Source organism: Staurois parvus, unplaced genomic scaffold (genome assembly GCF_062004578.1).
Source record: "Staurois parvus isolate SC_StPar_1 unplaced genomic scaffold, SC_StPar_1.0 ptg000293l, whole genome shotgun sequence".
NCBI classification, from domain to species: domain Eukaryota; kingdom Metazoa; phylum Chordata; class Amphibia; order Anura; family Ranidae; genus Staurois; species Staurois parvus.
The window spans coordinates 3,971,665-3,997,336 of NW_028318089.1; the positions used below are offsets into that span (position 1 = coordinate 3,971,665).

General features: G+C 44.3%; 1 pseudogene; it reads left to right on the plus strand.

Moving 5' to 3' along the window:
• The first annotated feature begins 13,319 nt into the window (after window positions 1–13,319).
• On the plus strand, window positions 13,320–16,876 carry LOC149458164 (ras-related protein Rap-1b pseudogene; annotated as a pseudogene).
• Window positions 16,877–25,672: the final 8,796 nt, after the last annotated feature.

Consider the following 25,672-nt stretch of genomic DNA (forward strand, 5'->3'; position numbering starts at 1 on the left):
GTTGATGGTAACGAAATATCTCTCCACGAGGCATCCCACAAAAATTCACAAAATACTGACGAGACCGAGGGCGAACCCCATCTAAATAATCACCAATACGTAGCAAACCCTTATTAATCCACCATTGGAACCCCGCGAAAGACAAACCCGGAACAAACTCAGGATTACCAAACACCGGAGCCAACGGAGTATGCGGAGAAAAAAAAGGTTTACGAGCTCGCCATCTATCCCACACTGACAATGAATAAGATAGAGTAGGACACAAAATAGGAGGGCGCAATCTATTGGGAAGCCACATGAGAGTACCAATAGCATATGGACGGCACGAAAGAGCCTCAATCCCAACCCATTGGGGGACATATCCCCTGGCCGTAGTACAAGATAATTGTGCTATTTGGGCCGCCTGAAAATATGCGAAAAGATTAGGGAGTCCCAAACCACCATGCCTCTTCAAAGAAAACAAGGTAGATTTGTTCAGCCTAGGGCGCTTTCCCCTCCAAACAAATCTGGAGACTGCAGCCTGCAGGAAGACTAGTTCTCGTTTGGGAATCAAAATTGGTAACGTCCTAAAATAGTATAATAATCTAGGTAGGAAGGTCATTTTAATAGAATTAATTCTACCGAACCAGGAAAGAGAAAGATCCTGCCAGGCTAATAAGTCATTCTTAAGTCGCTTGAAAAGCGGGATATAGTTGGCCTGGTATAGCGTCGATACAGATTTCGTAAGAAGAATCCCCAGATAGGGGAGAGAACCAGGAGCCCACTGAAAAGCAAAGTTTTCCCGGCAGTAGCGAACCTCTGAATCGGGTAAAGAGATATTCAAAGCAACAGTTTTAGAGGAGTTGAGCGTAAGACCGGAGACCTCAGAAAAACGATGAAACAGATGGAAGAAACCAGGTAGAGACGTTCGAGGATCAGATATATACATAAGAACATCATCGGCAAATAGGGCACATTTATGAACCCTTTGACCACAGATAACACCCGATATAGAGGAATCAGCGCGAATAGCAATCGCAAGAGGTTCCATCGCCAATGCAAAGAGCAACGGAGAAAGAGGACATCCCTGTCTAGTTCCTCGCTCTATCGAAAAAGGAACTGATTTATGTCCACGAATGGATACCTGAGCTGACGGGGTAGAATAGAGGGCCCGCAACAACGTCGTAAAATAAGGGCCAAACCCAAACCTGTCCAACGTTTTAAACAAATAATCCCAGGACAGACTGTCGAATGCCTTCTGAATATCCAGTGACAGTAGAAAAACATCCCTTTGCGACGATCCATCCCAATTGGACTGCACAGCTGACAGCAAAGCTATAGTCCGCCTAATTTGGTCCGATGTTTGTCGACCACTTATGAATCCTGATTGGTCATCATGAATGTATAAGGCCAAGAAGTTATGGAGCCGTAAGGCCAGGATTTTAGTAAGAATCTTTAAATCACAATTAATTAAAGAAATAGGCCGGTAATTGGAGACCATAGCGGCATCCTTGAAAGGCTTGGGAATGACACTAATGAATGCCTTATTTTCCTCTGGGAGAACCACACCCCCCTCCCGCAAATAATTAAAGTACAGGGCCATATGGGGTATCAGAATGTCCGGGAAAGCTTTATAGTAAGTATTAGGAAGACCATCCGGTCCCGGGGCCTTGTGAGAGGCCAGGGATTTCACCGCATTCCCAACCTCTTCACAGGAGATAGGTTGTTCCATTAGCTCCCTATGTGCCTCCTGGAGGGGGGAAAAGGAGATAGACTCCAAAAAAGCCTCCAGAGAGGAAGAAGAACAGCCCCCCGTGGGCGAACTATAAAGCTGAGAGTAAAAAGACTGAAATTTGTGGAGGATCTTACCCGGGTCCTGGGATAACGAACCATTGTCCAGTCTGAGCTTGGGGAGGGCCGTCTGGGAGTGTCTAGGAGTCAGCTTGCGTGCCAACAAGGTGCCAGGTCTGTCCCTCCACGTAAAGAATTTATGATTAGACCAACGAAGTTGTTTATCCGCAGTGGTAGTAAGACATAAATTAAGTTCCAGTCGGGCCTGGTCAAGTTTAAGTAACAAATCAGAACTGGGATGATGTTTATGTTGAGCAACCAGGTCAATATATAACTGAGTTTTAGTAGCAAGTAGGTCAGTTCGGGCTTTTTTTAAACGAGAAGAGAGTTGAATAATATAGCCCCTGACTGAGGCCTTATGAGCTGCCCAATTAATCGCCGGGTTCGTGTCCTCTGCTTTATTAAAATCAAAAAACATTTGTAGGTGCGATGAAATTTCCCGACAATGAGATGGATTACCCAAAATAGAGTCATTAAGACGCCAATGAAAAGCCGTCTTACCAAGAGTCTCGGACGAAAAGGTGATAGAAACTGGGTCGTGGTCAGACCAGGGCGTGGAAAAGATTTTAGCAGTGACAAGTTTGGGGAGTGAATATGTATGAAGAAAAATATGGTCAATGCGAGAATAACTATCATGAGCCCTGGAGTAGTGGGAGTAGTCTCGGGAAGTAGGATTAGCCTCCCTCCATGCATCAATAAGATCATAGCGATATAAAAGTTGAGCCAATTTACGGCTCCGTCTAGAAGGAGGTTGAAGCGTGGCGGTTTGGGAACGATCCAGAGTCTGATCCAATGCTAAATTAGAGTCACCAGCTAGAATAACGTCACCCTCAAATTCTCCTACCAGAGTACTTAGCAAAGATTGGAAAAATTCAACCTGATTGGTATTGGGGGTATAATAAATTATAAAAGTGATAAGGTCGCCTCCCAAGTGGCCTTTCACCAAAAGATATCTCCCCTCCTTGTCCCGGATAATTTTAGAGTCAACAAAGGACACTCGACGAGAAAAGCAAAGGGCCACCCCCCGCTTTTTCTCTGTAGCATTAGCAAAAAAGCAGAGAGGGTAATTTTTATGAATATAACGTGGAGAGAAGGAGGGTGGAAAATGAGTCTCCTGTAAGGCAACTATATCCGCCCCAAGGGAGTAGTATGAGCTGAAAGCCTGTATACGTTTGGATGGGGAATTGAACCCCTGAACATTATGAGAAAGGAAGCGAATTTCTCCGCTAGTGGACCGTATGGAAGACATGACAAATAATTATGGAACTAAGCAGAATAAAGACCCCTCGTTCCTTAAAAGTAAGAAGATCCCTATGAGTCCCTAAATGTCGCCAGCTGACCCCCCAAAAAATCAGAAAACAACAAAAAGAAAAAAGACAGAAAAAAACAGAAAAAAGAAAAGAGAACATTCGGATCACAAAAGTCCAAATGCCAAGTGACCGCGGTACACAAAACAGTATCAGAAAATGAAGGAAACAATGTACCAGGAAATACAGAGCAATAGCCCTGCGGTGGAATAGGTCTGCCCAGAGAAACATTCCCGGGGAAGAGTCTTCCAATCAGGGAGAGCGCAAAGACACTCTCCGGCACTAACAGCAGTTACAACCCAATAACAATAAATCAAACGCACAGTGCATTAAACAAAAAAACAAAGCAATTAGAGCCACTGAAATGATATTCAGCAAACAAATGTAATTAACATCCTAAGTCCCACCCCCAGCCCATCCCCCCAAACCAATATAACAACAGCGGCCAATGCTCCGAAGAGCCACAGAAAGGCCGCCATCAACGAACATATTCCAGCGAAAAGTCCCCAAAAGAACACAAAAGTTCAAGAAGTCCACCCGGGCGGATTCCGGGACCCCTTCTTCTTAGACGATGGAGTAGTCCACAAAGGCTGGAGCGGCGGAGGTCGAGAAGCCGATCCCGTGGGAGAATGGGACGTCGGACTGCGAGATATAATACCCAGCTGAAGCAGCAACTCCTCGCCATCCTGGAATGTAGTAAACCCATAGGACTTCCCATTAAGAGTGAACTGCAGACGAAAAGGGTAGGCCCAACGATATTTAATGCCCTTTTGAACCAAGTGAGAAAGAAGTGGCTTGAGGGAGCGCCGCCTCTGGATAGTGGCCGACGAAACATCAGCAAAGATTTGTACCTTGTGCCCTGCAAGCTCTATATCCGGATTCTCCCTGCCAAACCGCATAACCGCTTCCTTAACCTGAAAAAAATGAGGCTTGACGATGATATCTCTAGGAGGCCCCCCTTGCCGGGGGGGGATCAATGCCCGGTGAATGCGATCAATCTCAAGATGAAGATCATCAATCGCAGGCATAGCGGACCGCATGAGGGTATGTGCGCAGCTAGTAAGCTCCTTAACCGACTCAGGAAGACCTCGAATGCGAAAATTGTATCGCCTAGCCCGATTCTCCAGGTCATCAATTTTAGAATACGCCTCCTCCAGGCGATCTTGCAAGTCGGTGATCATGTTAGAATTTTGGGAGATACTTTGGACTGTCGCATCAACTTTAGCCTCAATACAGTCTAAACGGTGGCCCAAGGCCTGAAAATCCTGCTTTAAATCCGCCGCCAATTTTGAGGTAGCTCTGTCTAATTCGCGTTGCAGCAAATCTGCGAATCGAGCTATCAAAGTCGCATCACAAGAGTATAGAGGCGGGTCAGGAGGAATCGTTGGCGAGGAAGCCGGGCTGTCATCAGCGGGATCTGGACCGCTATGCTGGCTTGAAAAAATGGCAGCTATGTCGCTGCTCAAGGGCGAGGATGCAGGGGAGTCACGGCTCAATGGACAGGCCGAAGCCTGGGACTCTAGTGGCACAGGGCTGGAGGATGACTGGGGGGGCTGCAGGAAGTCACTCACCCCACCTAGCGATGCTGCTGTAGTCCTCCCTGGCCCAGCGTGGGACGAGGAGCCCATCTTCTCTCTCCGAGGGAGAGGTGCTGCTGTAGGAGAGGCAGAGGAGACCCCATGAGCCGCGGGCGCCGATCCGGCCGCCATCTTGGTCCTCCCAGTCCCCGCAGGGAGCCGCAGCTGGGAGCCTCCACGGCTCTTAATCGCCGACTTGCCGGGCATATTGACAGGTGCCCGAGATCCGGAGATAGGCAGGGGGGGGCCCCGGGGGTGAAGCGGCACTATGCCCTTTTATGGGCTGCTGTCAGTGCCGGAGATGTGCGGAGCTAATGCCGGGACATCCGATCCCGGCGGCCGCGCATGCGCACCCCACACTGTATAATTTTAATCGATACAAAATAACAGCACACTCACTGTGAAACATGGTGGGCAGCACAGTGGCTAAATGGTTAGCACTTCCGCCTCGCAATACTAGGGTTGCTGTTTCGAATCCCAACCTGGACTTTGCATATTCTCCCTGTGCCTACGTGGGTTTCCTCCAGGAACTCCAGTTTCCTGCCACATTCCAAAGACATGCTGATGGGTTAATTGGCTCCTGTTTAAATTGGCCCTAGTATGTGTATGAATGTAAGTTAGGGACCTTAGATTGTACACCCCTTGAGGGTTAGGGACTGATGTGAATATACAATATATATGTAAATCATTGCATAAAGTGACGGCGCTATACAAGTACCTGAATTAAATAAAAGAAATAATTGCATCCGGCATGGTTAGGTAGAGGAAGGAAAGCTCACTAAGCTTGGCTATGATGTAGATGACAGGGAGACCCTGGAACTGGTAGGACGAATACTCACACTGCAAACACAATGCAGCACTTTCAGTTGCTGTCTGCTCTCCCAGCTGGATCGGGTGTAGGGGGTAGCAATGCATTTCAATGGAATGTCCTCTTTGTACACTACCCATCCAGACTAGACCTTCATCTAAACTAACACCAATCTCACTCCCCACAGCTCCTTACCTATATTAGAAGCATATTCGACTTAAATGTAGTCAAATGAAGAGTTTCTTAAAGAGACCCTCTCACCAGACCATTCATTTCAACAACAATCTTGCCATAAGATATAATGTGCATTTTTCAATTTATGCTTGGTATTTACTTGTAAAAGTCTTCCTTGGGTAGACATCCAAAAGCCCCGAGATGGCTGCTAGGCACCCCCATCTAAGATGAAATGTCAGCAGCCCCAGCACACTGTCACTCAATTATTTCCTCTTTGCTTCTCCAGAAGCTACTTAAAAGGTTAAAAGTGTTACTAAACCCCCGACCCTGGATTCACTACATCTGGTCTCCCCAGACCCTGCATTCACTACATCTGGTCTCCCCAGACCCTGCATTCACTACATCTGGTCTCCCCGGACCCTGCATTCACTACATCTGGTCTCCCCGGACCCTGCATTCACTACATCTGGTCTCCCCGGACCCTGCATTCACTATATCTGGTCTCCCCGGACCCTGCATTCACTATATCTGGTCTCCCCGGACCCTGCATTCACTATATCTGGTCTCCCCGGACCCTGCATTCACTATATCTGGTATCCCAGGACCCTGCATTCGCTATATCCGATTTCCCACAGTACACAGGACATGGAAGTGCAATTATATTAGTAAATAAAAACTACTAAATACCTTTTCTCAGCAGAAGTATATAGCAGTCTTGTGACTTCTATCAGTGTCCAGCTGAGTTTTCATTCTGCTCTGACTGACCTATGAGTCTGCATAACCCCTGACCCTCTGTCCGGACAGTGTACAAAAACCCTCTAGCAATAAACACTAAACAGAGCAAGTGCAGAGTGACTCCTAGAATTCTGTACTATTAGCAGATGGATTGGGGACAGTAGAAGGGGAGGATCAGAGAAGACAGGCTCCATCAGCCTTTTTACACAGTGTGGATTAACCCCTTAGGTTCCACAGTGAGTATAACCAGCATGCATTACTGCATATACAATGAGGAACAGAAGTATTTGAACACCCTGCGATTTTGCAAGTTCTCCCACTTAGAAATCATGGAGGGTTCTGAAATTCACATTGTAGGTGCATTCCCACTCTGAGAGACAGAGTTTAAAAGAAAAAAAAAAATTCAGGAAATCACATTGTATGATATTTAAAGAATTTGTCTTGCACTGCTGAACATAAGTATTTGAACACCTACAGTCATGGCCGAAATTGTTGGCACCCTTGATATTTCTCCAGGAAATCATGTATTTCTCACGAAACGTATTGCATTAACACATGTTTTGCTATACACATGTTTATTCCCTTTGTGTGTATTGGGACAAAACAAAAAAAGGGAGGAAAGAAAGCAAATTCGACATAATGTCACACAAACCTCCAAAAATGGGCTGGACAAAAGTATTGGCACCCTTTCACAACTGCGGATAAATAAGAATGTTACAAGCATGTGATGCTCCTGTAAACTCACCTGGGGCAAGTAACAGGTGTGGGCAATATAGAAATCACACCTGAAAGCAGATAAAAAGGAGAGACGTTCACTTAACCTTTGCATTGTGTGTCTGTCTGTGCCACACTAAGCATGGACAACAGAAAGAGGAGACGAGAACTGTCTGAGGACCTGAGAACCAAAATTGTGGCAAAATATCAACAATCTCAAGGTTACAAGTCCATCTCCAGAGAACTAGATTTGCCTTTGTCCACAGTGCGCAACATTATCAAGAAGTTTGCAACCCATGGCACTGTAGCTAATCTCCCTGGTCGTGGACGGATGAGGAAAATTGATGAAAGATTGCAACGCAGAATAGTCCGGATGGTGGATAAGCAGCCCCAAACATGTTCCAAAGACATTCAAGCTGTCCTGCAGGCTCAGGGAGCATCAGTGTCAGCGCGAACTATCCGTCGACATTTAAATGAAATGAAACGCTATGGCAGGAGACCCAGGAGGACCCCACTGCTGACACAGAGACATAAAAAAGCAAGACTACAGTTTGCCAAAATGTACTTGAGTAAGCCAAAAGCCTTCTGGGAAAACGTCTTGTGGACAGATGAGACCAAGATAGAGCTTTTCGGTAAAGCACATCATTCTACTGTTTACCGAAAACGGAATGAGGCCTACAAAGAACAAAACACAGTACCTACGGTAAAATATGGTGGAGGTTCAATGATGTTTTGGGGTTGTTTTGCTGCCTCTGGCACTGGGTGCCTTGACTGTGTGCAAGGCATCATGAAATCTGAGGATTACCAAAGGATTTTGGGTCGCACTGTAGGGCCCAGTGTCAGAAAGCTGGGTTTGCGTCCAAGATCCTGGGTCTTCCAGCAGGACAATGACCCCAAACATACGTCAAAAAGCACTCAGAAATGGATGGCAAAGAAGCGCTGGAGAGTTCTGAAGTGGCCAGCAATGAGCCCAGATCTAAATCCCATTGAACACCTGTGGAGAGATCTTAAAATTGCTGTTGGGAAAAGGTGTCCTTCCAATAAGAGAGACCTGGAGCTGTTTGCAAAGGAAGAGTGGTCCAAAATTCCGGGTGAGAGGTGTCAGAAGCTTATTGATGGTTATAGGAAGCGACTGATTTCAGTTATGTTTTCCAAAGGGTGTGCAACCAAATATTAAGTTAAGGGTGCCAATACTTTTGTCCAGCCCATTTTTGGGGTTTTGTGTGACATTATGTCATATTTGCTTTTCTGCCTCTGTTTTATATTTGTTCCAATACATACAAAGGGAATAAACATGTGTATAGCAAAACATGTGTTAATGCAATACCTTTTTTGTGTGAAATACTTGATTTTCAGGAAAAATATCAAGGGTGCCAACAATTTCGGCCATGACTGTAAGAAACAGCAAGAATTCTGGCTCTCAAAGACCTGTTACTGTGCCTTTAAAAAGTCCACCTCTACTCCACTCATTAATCTAACTTAGTAGCACCTGTCTGAGCTCTTTAAAGACACCTGTCCACCCCACAGTCAGACGCCAACTACTACCATGGGCAAGACCAAAGAGCTGTCAAAAGACACCAGAGACAAAATTGCGGACCTCCACAAGGCTGGAAAGGGCTACGGGGCAATTGCCAAGCAGCTTGGTGAAAATAGATCAACTGTTGGAGCAATTGTTAGATAATGGAAGAGGCTAAAGACGACTGTCAGTCTCCCTTGGACTGGGGCTTCATGCAAGATCTCACCTCGTGGGGTATCACTGATAATAACAAATGTGAGGAATCAGCCCAGACCTACAAGGCAGGAGCTGGTCAATAACATGAAGAGAGCTGGGACCACAGTTTCAAAGGTCACTGTCGGTAGAACACTACGCCGTCATAGTTTCAAATCATGCATTGCACGGAAGGTTCCGCTGCTCAAGTCATCACATGTCCAGGCCCATCTGAAGTTTGCCAATGACCATCTAGATCAGTGGTTCTCAACCTGTGGGTCACGACCCCTTTGGGGGTCGAAAGACCCTTTCACAGGGGTCACCTAAGACCATCGGAAAACACATATTTCCAATGTGTAAAGAGCAGCTACTGTGTAGAAAGCAGCTACTGTGTAGAAAGCAGCTGCTCTGTAGAAAGCAGCTACTGTGTTGAAAGCAGCAGTATTGGAGGTAAAACGACACTCATGAATTATAATTACTGGGTAAATAATTTTATGGTTGGGGGTCACCACAACATGAGGAACTGTATTAAAGGGTCACGGCATTAGGAAGGTTGAGAACCACTGATCTAGATGATCCAGAGGAGGCATGGGAGAAAGTCATGTGGTCAGATGAGATCAAAGTAGAACTTTTTGGTCTAAAACTTCACTTGTCGTGTTTGGAGGAAAAAGAAGGATGAGTTGCATCCCAAGAACACCATCCCTACTGTGAAGCATGGGGGGTGGTAACATCATGATTTGGGGGTGCTTTTCTGCGAAGGGGACAGGACGACTGCACTGTATTAAGGAGAGGATGAATGGGGCCATTTATTGTGAGATTTTGAGCAACAACCTCCTCAGAGCATTGAAGATGGGTCGTGGCTGGGTCTTCCAACGACCCGAAGCACACAGCCAGGATAACCAAGGAGTGGCTCCGTAAGAAGCATATCAAGGTTCTGGAGTGGCCTAGCCAGTCTCCAGACCTAAATCCAATAGAACATCTTTGGAGGGAGCTGAAACTCCGTGTTGCTCAGCGACAGCCCCGAAACCTGACAGATCTAGAGGAGATCTGTGTGGAGGAGTGGGCCAAAATCCCTGTTGCAGTGTGTGCAAACCTGGTCAAGAACTACAGGAAACGTTTGACCTCTGTAATTGCAAACAAAGGCTTCTGTACCAAATATTAACACTGATTTTCTCAGGTGTTCCAATACTTATGTTCAGCAGTGCAAGACAAATACATTCTTTAAAAATCATACAATGTGATTTCCTGAATTTTTTTTTTAATTCTGTCTCTCAGAGTGGGAATGCACCTACAATGTGAATTTCAGACCCCTCCATGATTTTTAAGTGGGAGAACTTGCAAAATCGCAGGGTGTTCAAATACTTCTGTTCCTCACTGTACAGACTGATTTTACTGTTGTGGGTTTAGTAACACTTTAAGTAGGGAGGTGAGGGGAGAGAGGCAGAGGAGCTGGGTCAGCACACACAGTAAACACTCCCAAAAGAGGAGAGCACTATGATGTGGCAGGTGAGAGGGGGCTGTGCTAGAGAATTACATATTCCTGGAGTGGTCACATTTTTTCAGCACAGCAAAATGCTGCCAGTAGCCAGCTTAAGTCACAAGCTTCTTCACGCAGACAGATGTTCTGGGTATTTCCTTTGCACTGGATGGAATGTTGGGGAAACAAAGATAAGGTAAGTATATGTTGCTGGGGAGGGAAGGATTAAAGCATATTTGTTTCTTTTGCCCTGACTGGTTGAAGAACAGGTTTGATATAGGTCCTGTGTTAAAACTGGATTTTTTTTTAATTAACCACTTGCACCCACCCACGGTACATGTATTTGGTGGGTGGCACAGCCAGGCTATGCAACGTCCGCATACATCGCCGCCTGGCTTCCAGGCGCACACCCCCTGCTGACCCATGCTGTGATTGGATACGGCACTAGTTTGTCAGCAGATTGCAGCCAATGATTTTGTCTGAAACTCACTGATCGGCTCTGTCCAGTCACAGTACAGAGATCTGTGTTTACAAATGTGTATACAGAAGAGTGATCTGGCCGTTTCTTCTCCATGAAAAGCAGGGAAGAAAAAACAGCCAGCTCTGCAAACCACACATTACACCTTTGTCACATAGTTAACCCCCCCCCCCCCGATTACCACTAGATGTTAATCCATTCCCAGCCATTGCCATTAGTACAGTATATCTGATCACTGTATTAGTGTCACTAGTGACATCAGTGTCAGTTAGTCAGTGTCCCTCCTAGCCAGTATCTGTTAGCGCCAGATTACCCACCACACTATTACAGGCCCACTGGAAGTTGCTGATCACTGCCGTTATCAGTATAGCGTCAATAGCTGTGTAAATTCCAGGATATATACACCATAGTTTGTAGACGTTATAACTTTCACACAAACCAATAATATACACTTATTGGAATTTTATTTTTTGCTTTTAGCAAAGATATAGCAGAATCCATTTTGACCTTTTTTAGTTTATATAACAAAAAAAAAAAAAAAAAAAAACCCATGGTGATCAAATACCAAATACCACCAAAATAAAGCTCTATTTGTGTGAATTTTTTTTATAAAATTTAATTTGGTACAGTTTGCATTACCGAGCAATTTCCAGTTAAAGTAGCACAGTGCTGAATAGCCCTGGTCATGAAGATAGTAAAACCTTCTGGAGATCAAATGGTTAAAGTGGGTTTTACATTCCCATACATGTCTATTGAAATACAAAACATATTTGAAGCAGGTCAAAAGAAGTCAAGTGCAAGTCAAACTCACCTGTCAATGAATTCTGAATGATCGCAGATGTATCTCAAACTGACATCAAACTAATGCCATCAACACAGGCTGTGAGCTGTCATTTACTTACAAAATTCTAGGTAACAGGAAAATCAAGTATTTTAATTGCTTCTTTAGTGTTTTTCTTACCATTAAAAAAAAGAAAAAAAAAAAAAGAAACTAATCAACTTGTAATATGCCTTTAACCACTTGTCCTCCTGAGGATTTACCCCCCTTCTAGACCAGGTAATGTTTTGCGTTACAGCGCCGCGTTACTTTAACTGACAACTGCACGGTCATGCAACATTGCAACCAAATGAAATTTACGTACTTTTTTTTCCACGAATAGAGCTTTCTGTCGGTGGTATTTGATTGCCTGTGTGTTTAAATTTTTTGCGCTATAAAAAAAAAAAGACTGAATTTTTGCTATTCTGACATTGGGGGGAACGGACTTGGTGTCGCTGCTATCTCCAGTGACACCAATACAGTGATCAGTGCTTAAAAAAATTAAAACAAAATAAAAATAAAAGCACTGACACTGTACTGATGGCACTGGGCAAGAAAGGGTTAACATGAGGGGCAATCAAAGGGTTAACTGTGTGCTGGGTGTTTTATACTTGGGCCATTTGTGTGTGTGTGTGCTTCACTGTAAGCACACTGCTTTGGATGGCTGTGCACAGCCATCCAAAGCAGTGTGCATAAGCTGACAGGGAGGAGAACGGTTTCGTTTACAAACAGTTCTCCTCCTCGTCGAAGATGCTCGGCAATCACCGGGATCCAGTGAGTAATCACCGGCCAGGACCCGGTGATTGACAGCCGCGGGCAGGGCACGCACCCCCTACCAGGAAATGAAAAATTTTGCGCACCCGTGCCGCCCTGTAGCAGTATATCTACTATTGGGTGGTCGGAAAGCGGTTAAACTTGCTAGCAAATTTGACCTCTTCAGGAAGAGTCAATTCCCTGGCATAGCCCCCTCCCTTCTTGCTCTTCATAACACTCTTACTCTAGGAGTGCCTATGCGAATGCCAGCCATACACAAATGCAGGCAGCCTGCAGGCTGAATAATAATAGAAAAAAATATCTAACAGATCCCTCCATCCACACTAAACCGCATGGTTGCCAAATCTCCCCATGAGGCTTCTGTGTTCTGACAGCCAGCTGCGGTGGCTGCAACACTTTTTGAGATCATTTTAGATGACTTTGTTCAATTTTACAGCAATCGGTTGTTTTCTTCTGATCTGTTACACAGCTTCCCGAGTGCTAACCATTTGTTTGTAATTCTAGAAGTTCTTGGAAGTGACTTGCTGCAGAGAATGATTCTCCAAAAGAGGTCTAAAAACACCACCATTATCTCTCATTTTATCCATTGTCAGGGAAACATTGTATACCTAGAATACTGCTATGTTATGGATGTTCAATCATTGAATCTTCACAAATTAACCCATCTATGGTCAGTAGAGACTCATTGTTTTCAGGATACATATTAGTGCATGTGATCTCTTCACTATTTATCTTGTAGGAAAATAAAATTACAGCAAGGGATTTGTAGTGAAATGACTAAAAAACAGACGCACATACAATCTACACAGACATACTGGATGTGAACCAGCATGCCAGGTCCCCCCTCCCTTACAGTCCATCTTCAAGCAGCCGCGCCTGATTGGATAAAGGCATGACTACCTCATCAAGGAAAATGTGAATATATTGTCAGAGGTACAGGGAATGAATGCACTCTGGTCTTAACCACGAAGCATCAGGCTGCTTTTTTTACTAGCCGGAGAGCCCAACCACCCTGCTTTGCAAATATGTCATTATCTGTTAAGGAGAAAAACCATATCAGGCTGGTATTCTTAGGAGCAGCAGGTGTGGGAAAAACAGCTCTGATCCATCGATTTTTACAGGATACCTTTGATCCAAAGCACAGGAGGACAGTGGAAGAGTTACACAGCACAGAATACGAAACTGCAGAAGGGACTCAAGTGACTATTGAAATTCTGGACACCACTGGAAGCTATGAATTTCCAGCCATGAGGAAACTGAGTATGCGTTGTGGGGATGCCTTTGCACTGATCTATTCTGTAGATAACCCAGAATCCTTTGAAATTGTACAAAGATTGAGGGAAGAGATCCTGGATGCAAAGGAGGAAAAAAGCCCACCTATGGTGGTGGTTGGCAACAAGAAGGACAACGGTGATGCCCAGAAGGTCTTCTGGGATGACGTGATGGGAATGGTCGAACTTGAGTGGAACTGTCGTTTGTTGGAGACGTCGGCAAAGGAAAACCTGAACGTGACCGAAGTATTCAGGGAATTACTACGAGAAGTCAACCTGCCCTGTCGATTAAGTCCAGCACTAAGAAAGAGAAGGGAGACCATTCCCAATGAACAGAACCCTAAACCTCCAATGAACAAGACGAACAGCTGTAGCATCTGTTGACATCTGACCATCCTTCAGACTAAAGCCAACAAAACCAACTGTCATAGGGGTGCACTGCATACCATATGAAGCCTGGAAAAGATTGTCTACTAGAGCAGATTCAAGATCCCTAACATGAAGAAAGTACTTTTCTGTATATATTGTATGCAAGTCTACAGGAAGGGTATGCTGTGTCTTCACGGTCTTGAAGAAAAGAACGCAATGAGCTCAAATACAAGCACAAACAAGAGACATATACTATGACTTGATCGTATGGCAGAACTTTTGGGTAACTACAGGGAAGGGGTGTATGTGGTGAGGTTTACTGAAGATTTAAAGCGAACACAATTATCCAGTATCAAAATTAGGATCCTGTTGAAAAACAACTGTGCGTGTGTATGTGTATATGTGTGTAAGAAGGGGGAAAAAAAACATATATTTTCTTTTTTATTACTATTATTTTTTTATTATTATATTTTTCCCCCCCAAACAAATTGCTTTTGCTTTGTTTGTCCACAATAGCAGGTTTTTATGTACAGAACCTTTAAAAACTGTACTTTGAAAGCTAATATTACCTGAATGTGTTGTTACATATTGTGTTCTATATACATGTCACTGCCCGGTTTTTGCTCAGGAATTGCACATTGAAAAGTCAGCATTGTATAACACCTATTGCTGTGTCATATTGCATTATTGCCATGCTACCTTAGTGCAACTACTTCACCAAGAGAAAAGTGGAGGTATACCCAAATTCTGTTCTTTAGTAGGTTTGGCATCATGCCTCACTATGTACAGTTTTCCTAAGAAAATTGTTTTTTGTGAATCTGTTGCAATGTTTTTGACTTGAAGATCCTGCCAGTAACACCACTTCCAGTTGTCGGTATACAATGCTAAGCTACTGCCATGCAATTAGCATTGTCAGCCTGTGTGTACTTCTTCATTTGGGCTACCTATCTGAACAGGAGACCGAATGCCAACATACAGCAGGATGACAACACTGATTCTAATTGCAGGGCAGCGCTTTTGGGTTGTCTGCCTGTATAACTGCAACAGATTGCTTTATAAAACTGTATATGGTGAGGCATGATGCCAAACTTACTTTAAAATAAAATTTTGGTTTACATAAAAACTACTAAAAATGCGTGTAAGATACATTCATAGGGATCAGTCTATAGATGTAGCCTACCAAGATATTCATATATTCTCTCATAAGATAGATAGATAGATAGATAGATAGATATGTACACACAAAGTATATATACTGTACATATTTCCCAACAAATGGGATAGGACACATCTGCAATCAGCCAGAACGTTTATAGGCATTTCCACCAGAATCAGTAACAGGCAAAACACAATAAAAGAACATACAAAATTATATATATAAAAAATGTTTTATTATTATTATTATACACCCCCCCCACACACACACTGTATATATACAAGCATATTCATACACACTTATCTTGCACTATACGAGTACTGTGGTGTTATAACTAGTGTTAACAGTTGTTCAACCACCTGTATTTTATTAAAAAAAAAAATACAGTAATAAAGATTCTAAATGCAAGCTTTGTTGCCATCTTCATTGAAAAAAAAAAAAATTGTTTTAGAAATGTGAATTAGGATAGTCAAGTACACCTGTCTAGATAACAGTTTTTTGTTTAATTTAACCTCTTGCCCCCCTGAGGATTTACCCCCCTTCCTGACCAGGCCATTTTTTGTGTTATGGCACTGCGTTACTTTAACTGACAATTGCGCGGTCATGCAACGCTGCACCCAAATGAAATTTATGTCCTTTTTTTCTCACAAATTGAGCTTTTGTTCAGTGGTATTTGATCACATTTTTTATTTTTTGCACTATAAAAAAACCAAACATATTTTTGACCTTTTGCTATTAAACATATCCAGTAAAAAAAATTTAAAAAAATCTAATTTTATCATAAATTTAGGCCAAAATGTATCCTGCTGCATGTTTTTTCTAAAAAAAAAAAAACCAATATGTGTAAATTAATTGGTTTACGTGAAAGTTATAGCATTTACAAATAGTGGTATACTGGGATTTTTTTTCAATTTTTACTAGTAATGGCAGCAATCCACGACTTATAGTGGAACTGCGGCGGGCATTCTGACACTGGGGGGAACTGACTTGGTGTCACTGACATCCCCAGTGCAACAAATACAGTGATCAGTGCTAGAATAAAAAAAAAAAAAGAACTGAGACTGTACTAATGGCACTGGGCTGGAAGGGGTTAACATTTGAGCAAAGGGTTAACTGTGTGCTGTTTTAGTAAGTGCTGTGTCCCTGTGCTTCACTGTAAGCACACTGCTTTGCATAGCTGTGCACAGCCATCCAAAGCAGTGTGCACAAATTGACAGGGAGGAGAACTGTTTTGTTTACAAACAGTTCTCTCTGTCGGAGAAGCTCGGCAATCACCGGGCGCCAGCGAGTGATCACCAGTTGGGACCTGGCAAATGACAGCCGCGGCTGCAAATAGCGGCACGGGTAGGGCTCACTCGCCTTATGTGCTATCTCCACCCAGAAATGAAAAATCACACAAACTACAATGAAAGGAGAGATTGACATACCATTGTATTATACAAAACAGCCTTTTTAAAATGATACTGGTTGGATGTATGCAGCAGGAACAGATTTTCTAAGCTGAATATTCATGAGAATGTGATCTGTATGGCTTTAAGAAACCATTAAATTATGTAAGAACGATTCTCATTTAATACCAGATTAATTGGCATGCCACTAGATTTGCTAGTTTATTTAAAGTAGTATTAAAGTGATTGTAAAGGTTTTGTTTTTTTCTAAAATAATAAACATGTCATACTTACCTGCTTTGCGTAATGGTTTTCCACAGAGTAACCTCAATCCTCCTTTTCTTTGATCCCCAGTCAGCCCCCCAGGCCTCTCCCCCCCTGCTGAGTGGCCCCAGAGCACTAGTGCGTGGTCACTCCCAAGCCGCCTGTGTGCCCCGCCCCCGTACCCTCCTCCCTGCCTGTGATTGACAGCAGTGGGAGTCAATGGCTTCCGCTGCTGTGTCTCAGCCAATGAGGAGGCAATGACCCGGGAGAGCTTCTGCTGTCATGCACATCGTTGGATCAAGATTGGGCTCAGGTCAGTATAAAGGGAGCAGCTGCCCATTGATGAAGGGTTTTTTTACATAGAATGCACAAAGGTAAAAAAAACCCAAAAAAACCTTCAGGCTTTAGAACCACTTTAAACTCTTGGTGTTTTTAAGCCCAACAAATTGAGCACAATAAAATAAACACCCCAGCACTAGCAGTTTACAACTTTAGATGCTGTTTGCGCCTGGAGCCTGGAGAACGTGTGTGTGAGACTCTAGTCCAAGGGTGTCAAACTGGCGGCCCTCCAGCTGTTGCGAAACTACAAGTCCCATCATGCCTCTACCTTTGGGAGTCATGCTTGTAACTGTCAATCTTGCAATGCCTCATGGGACTTGTAGTTTGGCAACAGCTGGAGGGCCACCAGTTTGACACCCATGCTCTAGTTCTTGCATGCAAGGGTGGCTCCATAGGACACTGCAAGAGAAGGGAGTCATCTTGAAACAGGATACCTGGGGCAGTGATCATGGCACCTGCTTAAACTGGAACATAGGCAAGAATTAAAACATAAAGATGCTAAAGTGAATATTATTATTATACAGGATTTATATAGCGCCAACAGTTTGTACAGCGCTTTACAATAAGATGGGGGACAGTACAATTACACCACAGTTCAATATAGGAGAAATAGGAAGGCTCTGCTCGTGGAGCTTACAATCAAAATGGAAGGTTTAATATCACATTAATATGGAGAAATGAGGTACCACTTTACAGTAGATTTACGGTATAGCCTTTCCATATATTTATTTATTACAGGTACTTGTATAGCGCCGTCACTTTACGCAGCGCTTCACAGAAATATTGTACATTCACATCAGTCCCTTATCCATAAATAGATATTTAAAAAAAATATATTTATATATATATATATATATATATATATATATTTATATATATATATATATATATATATATATATATATCTCTATATATCTATATCTCTATATATCTATATCTCTATATATCTATATCTCTATATATCTATATCTCTATATATCTATATCTCTATATATCTATATCTCTATATATCTATATCTCTATATATCTATATCTCTATCAGGGGCGGACTGACCATTTAGAAACTCGGGCACTGCCTGAGGGCCCGGGGTCAGTAGGGGGCCTCATGAGATGCCCCTGGTACCTTTTTCATAGGGTTTTTTGAGTTTGGGCAAGGACACAGGGGCCCCTTGATCCCCTATTGCCCAGGGGCCCCATGAGTTGTCAGTCTGCCCTGATATATATATATATATATATATATATATATATACATATATACATACATACACACACACACACACACACACACACACACACACACACATACACACACACACATATATAATGTACAGTGCTGAGCAAACTGTTGGTGCTATATAAATCCTGTAAAATAATAATATACACATTAAAAAATAGTGTATGGCAAGTCCTGTCTTTCAATTCTGCAGGGCTAACATCATGCATTTGGGGTATAGTTATAATAGTTTTTTTTTTATTATTTAGCAGTCATAGGCTGGCTATGGACACTGAAGGGATACAGCACACATCCTGTGAAAGGTTTATCTCTTTCTGATCTCCATCAAAAAATGCTTGTTAAAGGCAAAATAAGACCCGTAAGTGTTTCACAAAAAAGTGCAAGTGCAAAAACACCACACAAAAAGTGCACTTAGGGGTGTGCTTTGTCCTACCCCCGAAGGGGTTGGACCACTACCCTAAACCCCCGGGGCACAAAGCTCCTGACAGGGACAAGGTTCCCATTTGGTCCTCCTGGCGAAAAGGCCTGGTGGACCACCGTTCCTTATGCCCAGCCAAAGCCGGACATCCAGTACTTGGTCAGGGGGCTCTCCCGAAGAGAAAAACCCCTAGGGACAGGGGAGGAAGGAACCAAAAGGCCACACATCCTCCCCCTAGACTTCAGGGCAGGCCCGAGGACCCACACCCTCCATCATGTGAAGAAAACACACACATAAGTAAAAGTGACAAACGTGCGAGTGTAAAAATAAATAAATAAATTAAATAAATCTATAAAAATAATAATAAAGTGGTCGTGCTTAAATTGTGCACTGACCAGGCCCTGAGGCCTGTAGCAAAAAAATTGCCCAGGACTTGGCCAAAAGGCCCGGTCCTAGAGGCGCAGTGCAAAAAGTGTTTAAACGCGGTGACCATGTGCTCATTCACAACGTGGGGTCCCACACCCAAGTGCTACTCAGAGCACCCCTGAGGCGACAACTCAGGGGGCACCGTGTTTGCGGACTCTCTGCCTTCCCAGCCTCTGGCCAGACCAAGGTAGATCCGTCCAAATCAGGAGGTACTGGGTCTTTCCAGTTTTCTCGGGGGAATTACTCCCAGGACCCCAGCTTAACTAGTGGCGCTCCCCGGTTTCTGTCCCCCCGGTGCTAGCCTTCCGGACCCCCATCATACCAGTGAGGGTACTATACAACAGCCATCCCCGCAAAGCTAGAATGGCCGGGAGCACCCCCACTGGACACTGATAAGAACAGATACTACACTTGATCTTAGCCAAAAGGCCGAGTGTGCTTTGAGTGTTGGCAAAGACACAGGGGCCCCATGATCCCCTATTGCCCGCGGGCCCCATGAGTTGTCAGTCCGCCCCTGGTACTGACACTGCAAATCCAGCTAACAGAGAACAGTGCAGTCCGCAGCACACAGCGTACACGTCTTCCACACACAGGACTCTGGTAAAATGGTGCCAAATTCCTCCCATTCGCGTCATTTCCAGTTTCGAAGTACCGCAATATTAAGTCATTAGGAACCAAAAGAACTCCTGGGATACAGGACACGACATTCCCAGGAGACCTTGCGATTCGCCTTACAATGTCATCACCTAGGTGACCAGAACCGGAACTGCAGTCCTAAGAATGGATTTAAAAAGGTATTTATAATACGAAAAAAAAAAAAAAATTCCAAATCGTGCTTTACAAACACAAGTACAATGTACAGAGATGCACTTTAAAAAATGGATGGAACTCCGCTTTAAGCAAGTAAAGTGTATCAAGTAACATGTGTTAAATGGCTGGTGGAGAGAATCTGTGCTCAACGCTGTATCTCCACTAGTAAGGGGAAAGAAGTTACCCTTCCGGAGTGGGGCCTGGTGAAGTAATTTGAGCTCTGGCCATGAGGGGCGCTCACTTACACAAGAAAGCAAGACCACCAAGCTAACACTTGGCAAAAGTAGTGATATAAATTTAAGGCATGTAGTTCCCATCTGCTTTCACACAGATGGCAAAGGAAAACGGACAGGGGTTGTATTCCTCCCTTACTCTACTCAAAATGACAAAAAGTTTTGCCTTTGGAGCGCTTTTAAATTTGCGGTTTGGAGACAGTAAAAACACACAGTTGAGCTGCATTTTTATGAACCATGCCCCCTTAAAGGAGAGTTCCAGTCAGTTTTATGTTTATTAAAAGTCAGCAGCTACAAAAGTGTTCGAGGGTCCAGCGATGTGCTCACCCACACCGTACTTTCTCTGTCTCTTCTGTCCTCGGTGCCGGCATCACAACTTTGGGCACCAAGCTGTGACAGCTTGCAGCTTCACAGCCGGGTGCCCACTGCGCATGTGCAAGTCGCGCTGTGCATTCTGATAGGTCCAGCAGTCTCCTGGGACCTGTGAAGGTTCCCAGGAGACTACGGGAGGAAGAAGGGGGCCGAACTTCTGGCTCACATCGCTGCAGTGTTTTGAGCCGGAAGTGAGAGCGGGTGCCTGTCAAAACCAGGTACCTGCTTCCCCCTCCCCCAAAAAGGTGCCAAATATGGCAGTGGAGGGGGTGAGGAGGAGGCAAACAAGTGGAGCTTCCACTTTTGAGTGGAACTCTGCTTTAAGCTGCATAGGCAGTGGATGAGGGTGTACAAATGCTGCAGCTGCAGAAAGAATTAAACCCCCTGTTGTATTTGGCAGGCACTACTGCCAGGCCGTGGATAAGGGGGTACCACCAGTCCTCCTGTACGGGGGCCAGGCCAGCAGAAAGCCCAGGCAGCTGGATGAATGGGATGTGGGAAACGAGGGTGATTGGCACTGCGGGGGCAGCAGGGGGAAATATGATTCCCCCTGCTGCTCAGGCCCCCATGTGTGCCCCCACAGTGCTGCCAGCTTGCCCACCGGCAGTTGTAAGCACTCAATAGGAGTCTTCAGGATGGAGAGTGGGGGAAAGGGCTGGTAAATATGTCACATTTACCAGCCCTTCCTTTTCTGAATGAACACAATGAGTGATCGGTATGGATCACTCACTGTGTTCATTTATAACTGAAGCATAGTAACCCGTGTTTTTTTTTTTGGTGGGGGCCCTCTCAGGCTGGCTGTATGGGGCCCCATGGTTTCTAACAGCAGCCCTGACTACTGCCCACCTAACATGACCCATTCAAGTGAATTGGGCTGTACTGCTACTGTCCGGCAACCATATACAATGCATTCTGATGTGTCATTTACAGAATTAAAAGTGGTGCTGGGGAAACAACAAATCACCTCCTGACCGCCTTTCAAACGCCTCTGAAAAGCGTTCCAACTGCAGACTGCCTTTCAGAGGCTCAGCAGTGACAGCTGCATGTACAAACATAGCCTTAGTTCTCCTTTAAATTGGTAGTTATATATTAAACTTTTTGGACTGTAAAATCAATTTTTTTTGTAGCATAACCCTTTTTTGGGATCTTTTTCATATGCATACAAGCAATTGGGGCTGAAATTCAGCATGCCAAAATAAAAGAGCCTAACTGGTAGCACCAGGCAATAAATGTAGCAGTCAAATATGGGGCTCTAGGACAGGCCTATCTCTCTTCACAAACCTTAACAAATAATGAGAGAGAAAGGCAATGCAGAGGAATAACAAGCAGAAAACATAAAATGCTATAATGTGTGATGTGGGTTTACTGCCACCAGCTGGTCATGTCTTCTGAATGGAGACTAGTCATCAATGAGCAATGAAATCCATCACTATATTCTAAACCATAGTCAATATTTGTAAATCGAAACAATATCAAAAAGTTGTTAAAGAAGAACTTCACCCATTTTAGCAAGGTCCTCTCTCCCGTGTCCTCACATTTTTTAATAAGGTAAGAAATTTTATTGATTTTTTTATAAAGGGTCCCTGCGGTCGCTGGTAGAGCTCCCACTGCGAGTCTGCACATGCATGAGATCTCACCAAACTGCCTCCTGAGATGTGTGAAATAGACATCACAGGAGACCATTTGTGAGACCTTTGGTGTGTCTGCGCATGTGCAAGGTGATCCAGTGCATGCGTAGACACACTGCGGGGTCTCTGCTAGGATCTGTAGACCTGGCAAAGACCCACAGCCTGGGCTCACATATATATGCAGTATATCGCATGTGATTTGCACAGGAACCGCACCGCATTCCTGTGCAAATCACATGCGATTTGTGTGCGGTGCGATCGGAGCCATACATTTTGTATGGCTCTAATCACAGCGCACCAAAAAGGTGCAGGACCCTTTTTTGGGTCCTCACTAGAATCAGATAGCATGGGTATTCACACCTATGTGATCCGATTCTGCACATCGCACTGCGTTTTGTGGACCGCTTTTGGGATGTTGTTAACATACACACCCACATCGGTTCGCATGAATGGGGTGCGATTGTGATGCAGTGCGGAATTCTCACAGAAAACGCTGTGAATTCTGCACTGCATCAGTGTGAACCATGGCTTAATGTATCTGCATTATTCTGGACCTCCATTAAAAAAATGGCACAGGAGGATGCAAGACAACATCAGACTCCATGGTCTAGTATGTTTTATTTTACTTATTTATTTTGAGACAGGGACAAGTGTTAGGGTTTTTTTTAATTTTTTTGGATAGAGGGGTTAGGTAGGGTGAAGTTCGTATTTAAATTCCCTACAAAATAATGCAAGAACTACTCGGTTACATTGCAGCTTTATCACAATATCTCAGCCCTTCCTTATTCATCAAAGTGGCTAAATCAACCAAACTATCATTTTCTAAGCTGCACTGGAGTAAAGGATAAGTTCACTTTTTACACCAATTTTCGGGGTATAACCTGCTACGAAAGGACCAGCCCCCACTCCCCCTCCATTGCGACAGCTAGTGGGAGATCTTATTCCCCTGCTAGCTGTCACAATTTGAGAAAAAGAAAAAAAAAAACGTGGCTGTGCAGGACTGTGTCCACCTGGCAGGTAACTCATTCACAGTATTCTGTACACAGGAAAACTACAAGTCCCAACAGCCTTTGCGGCTGTCTGCTTGTAGTTCTCAAAGAGTTGTTGAGCTCTGTGATAGTTTATTGATTCTTCCTGACATTGTGCATCTGCTTGCCTGTATGAGGTACAAGCAGGGGCGTCCCTAGGGTTGGTGTCACCCAGGGGCGGACTGACAACTTATGGGGCCGCCGGGCAATAGGGGATCATGGGGCCCCTGTGTCCTTGCCCAAACTCAAAAAAACCTATGAAAAAAAAAAAAAGGTACCAGGGGCATCTCATAGGGCCCCCTACTGACCCTGGGCCCTCGGGCAGTGCCCGAGTTTCCAAATGGTCAGTCTGCCTCTGGTGTCACCCGATGTGGTAACACTTGGTGTCACCCCTCCGACGATCCCCGCAGGATGTATCAGATCTTTGGATTGAGCATAATGGATCGGAGTCCAATCCATTATGCTCCCCAATCTGCAGATCCGATCCATCTTGCGGGGATTGTCCGCTTGCAACCTATACGGGGTTAACTGATCTTTCAACACCGGTCCGGTCTGCACATGCTCGAGAAGTGATGTCAGATGGAGGAAGTTCCTGCTATCACAGCCGCATTTCCTGGTTACAGACAAGTCCCGGATCTTGCACAGCCTTACCTTAGATCAGTTAACCCCGTATAGGTTGCAAGCTGATGATCCCCGCAAGATGGATCGGATCTGCAGATTGGGGAGCATAATGGATCGGGCTCGATCCATTATGCTCAATCCGCAGATCTGATCCATCTTGCAGGGATCGTCGGCTTGCTTTAAAACTTTCCTTTTCGTAGAGTTTGTGAGAGGGTCCAGTGTCACCCCGTGCGATAGGAGTCACCCAGTGTGGCACGCACCCCCTGTGCCCACTTAGGGGCGCCACTGGGTACAAGCAGACTGACAGGTCTGCAGGAGTCCTGCATGGCACCAGCTATCGCTGGTGCAGTGCTTTCCAAACGATCTGCTGATCACTGGTGCAATGCGTTCTAGGCTCCCAAAACCAAGAATACTAAATGCACATTTTTTTACCTGCAAAAAATATGCATTTATTATTTTTTGTTAAATAGTTACCAAAATACTGACTTGTATGGACCGCATAGGCAGTTCTGGATTCACATAGACCTGGTCAGAACAAACAGTGCCATCAGATTTCTACAAAGGTGCTAGCGTATTGGTAGACAGTAGGATACCAGAATCTGGTGCAGCTGTGCATGGTAACCAATCAGCTTCTAACTTCAGCTTGTTCAATTAAGCTTTGGCAATAAAACCTGGAAGCCGATTGGTTTCTCTGCAGAGCGGAATCAGATTTTGGATTTTCCAGTTTTAGTAAATAACCCCTATTGTGTGTAGTTAAAAGAACCCTGTAATTATATTGAATAGCTGACAATGCTCTTTATTTTGCTGTCATGACCCAATTCACAGATCATGGAGTAAAAAAAAATAAAAATAAAAAAAAAATTGCAAGTTCGTCCCAAAAATCAGGAGTTCTGCACCCTGCCTCTCTAATCCACATACTCAGTGATTGCCAACTAAATCCACTGTATTCCTTTGGGCACAGGTTTCCTTTACAAATATCATACAGTGTAGTCAAATTTTTATTTGGAGGTCCTTTAGAATATAAACCCAGCCATGTGGTCCTGACTCCTGAACACAGCACTTTTCCATGGTGTGGGCTTTGTTTCAGATATAATTTTCCATTGATTGCAGTGCACAGTAAGCAGCATGTGTTCCAATGTCGGATTAATTCATGTATCAGCTTTGGAAACCAAACAGAACTTTTTTTTTACTATTGATCGGACTTCGATCATATGAAATCTAAATGGTGTTTTTGAGTTGTTACATGCAATCATTGCTTTTTGCTCTGCAGTTGTAAATAAGCCCCACAGCAAAAAAAAGGTGCGGGTGGGCTCGTAAAATTTAATTTACCAAATATTTGCATTTGAAATATGGAGTAGTGGTTCACTGTTCCAAAATATTTTATTCTATTGCAGCCCAATTTTTGTATATCCCATGGTTCTCCTGCAAACATTTAGCCCTGATTCACGTATGTGCGGGCCGCGTTTTGCAGGGGCACGAGAGCCCATTCATTTGAATAGACTCCCGTGCCCTGTGACACGGAGGGAAGAAGTCCCTGCACTTCTTTGGAACCTCAGTTCCCAGTGCAGTTGCGATTTCCAGTGCGGGTGGCGTGCCATTAGAACTAATGGCACACGTCCGCGGGTCCGCATTCTTCTGTGCGGGTGGTGCAACAGCTTGGATTTTCGTACGGATCCGCAGTGGCACCACCCGCACAGATGTGAACCTAACCTTAGG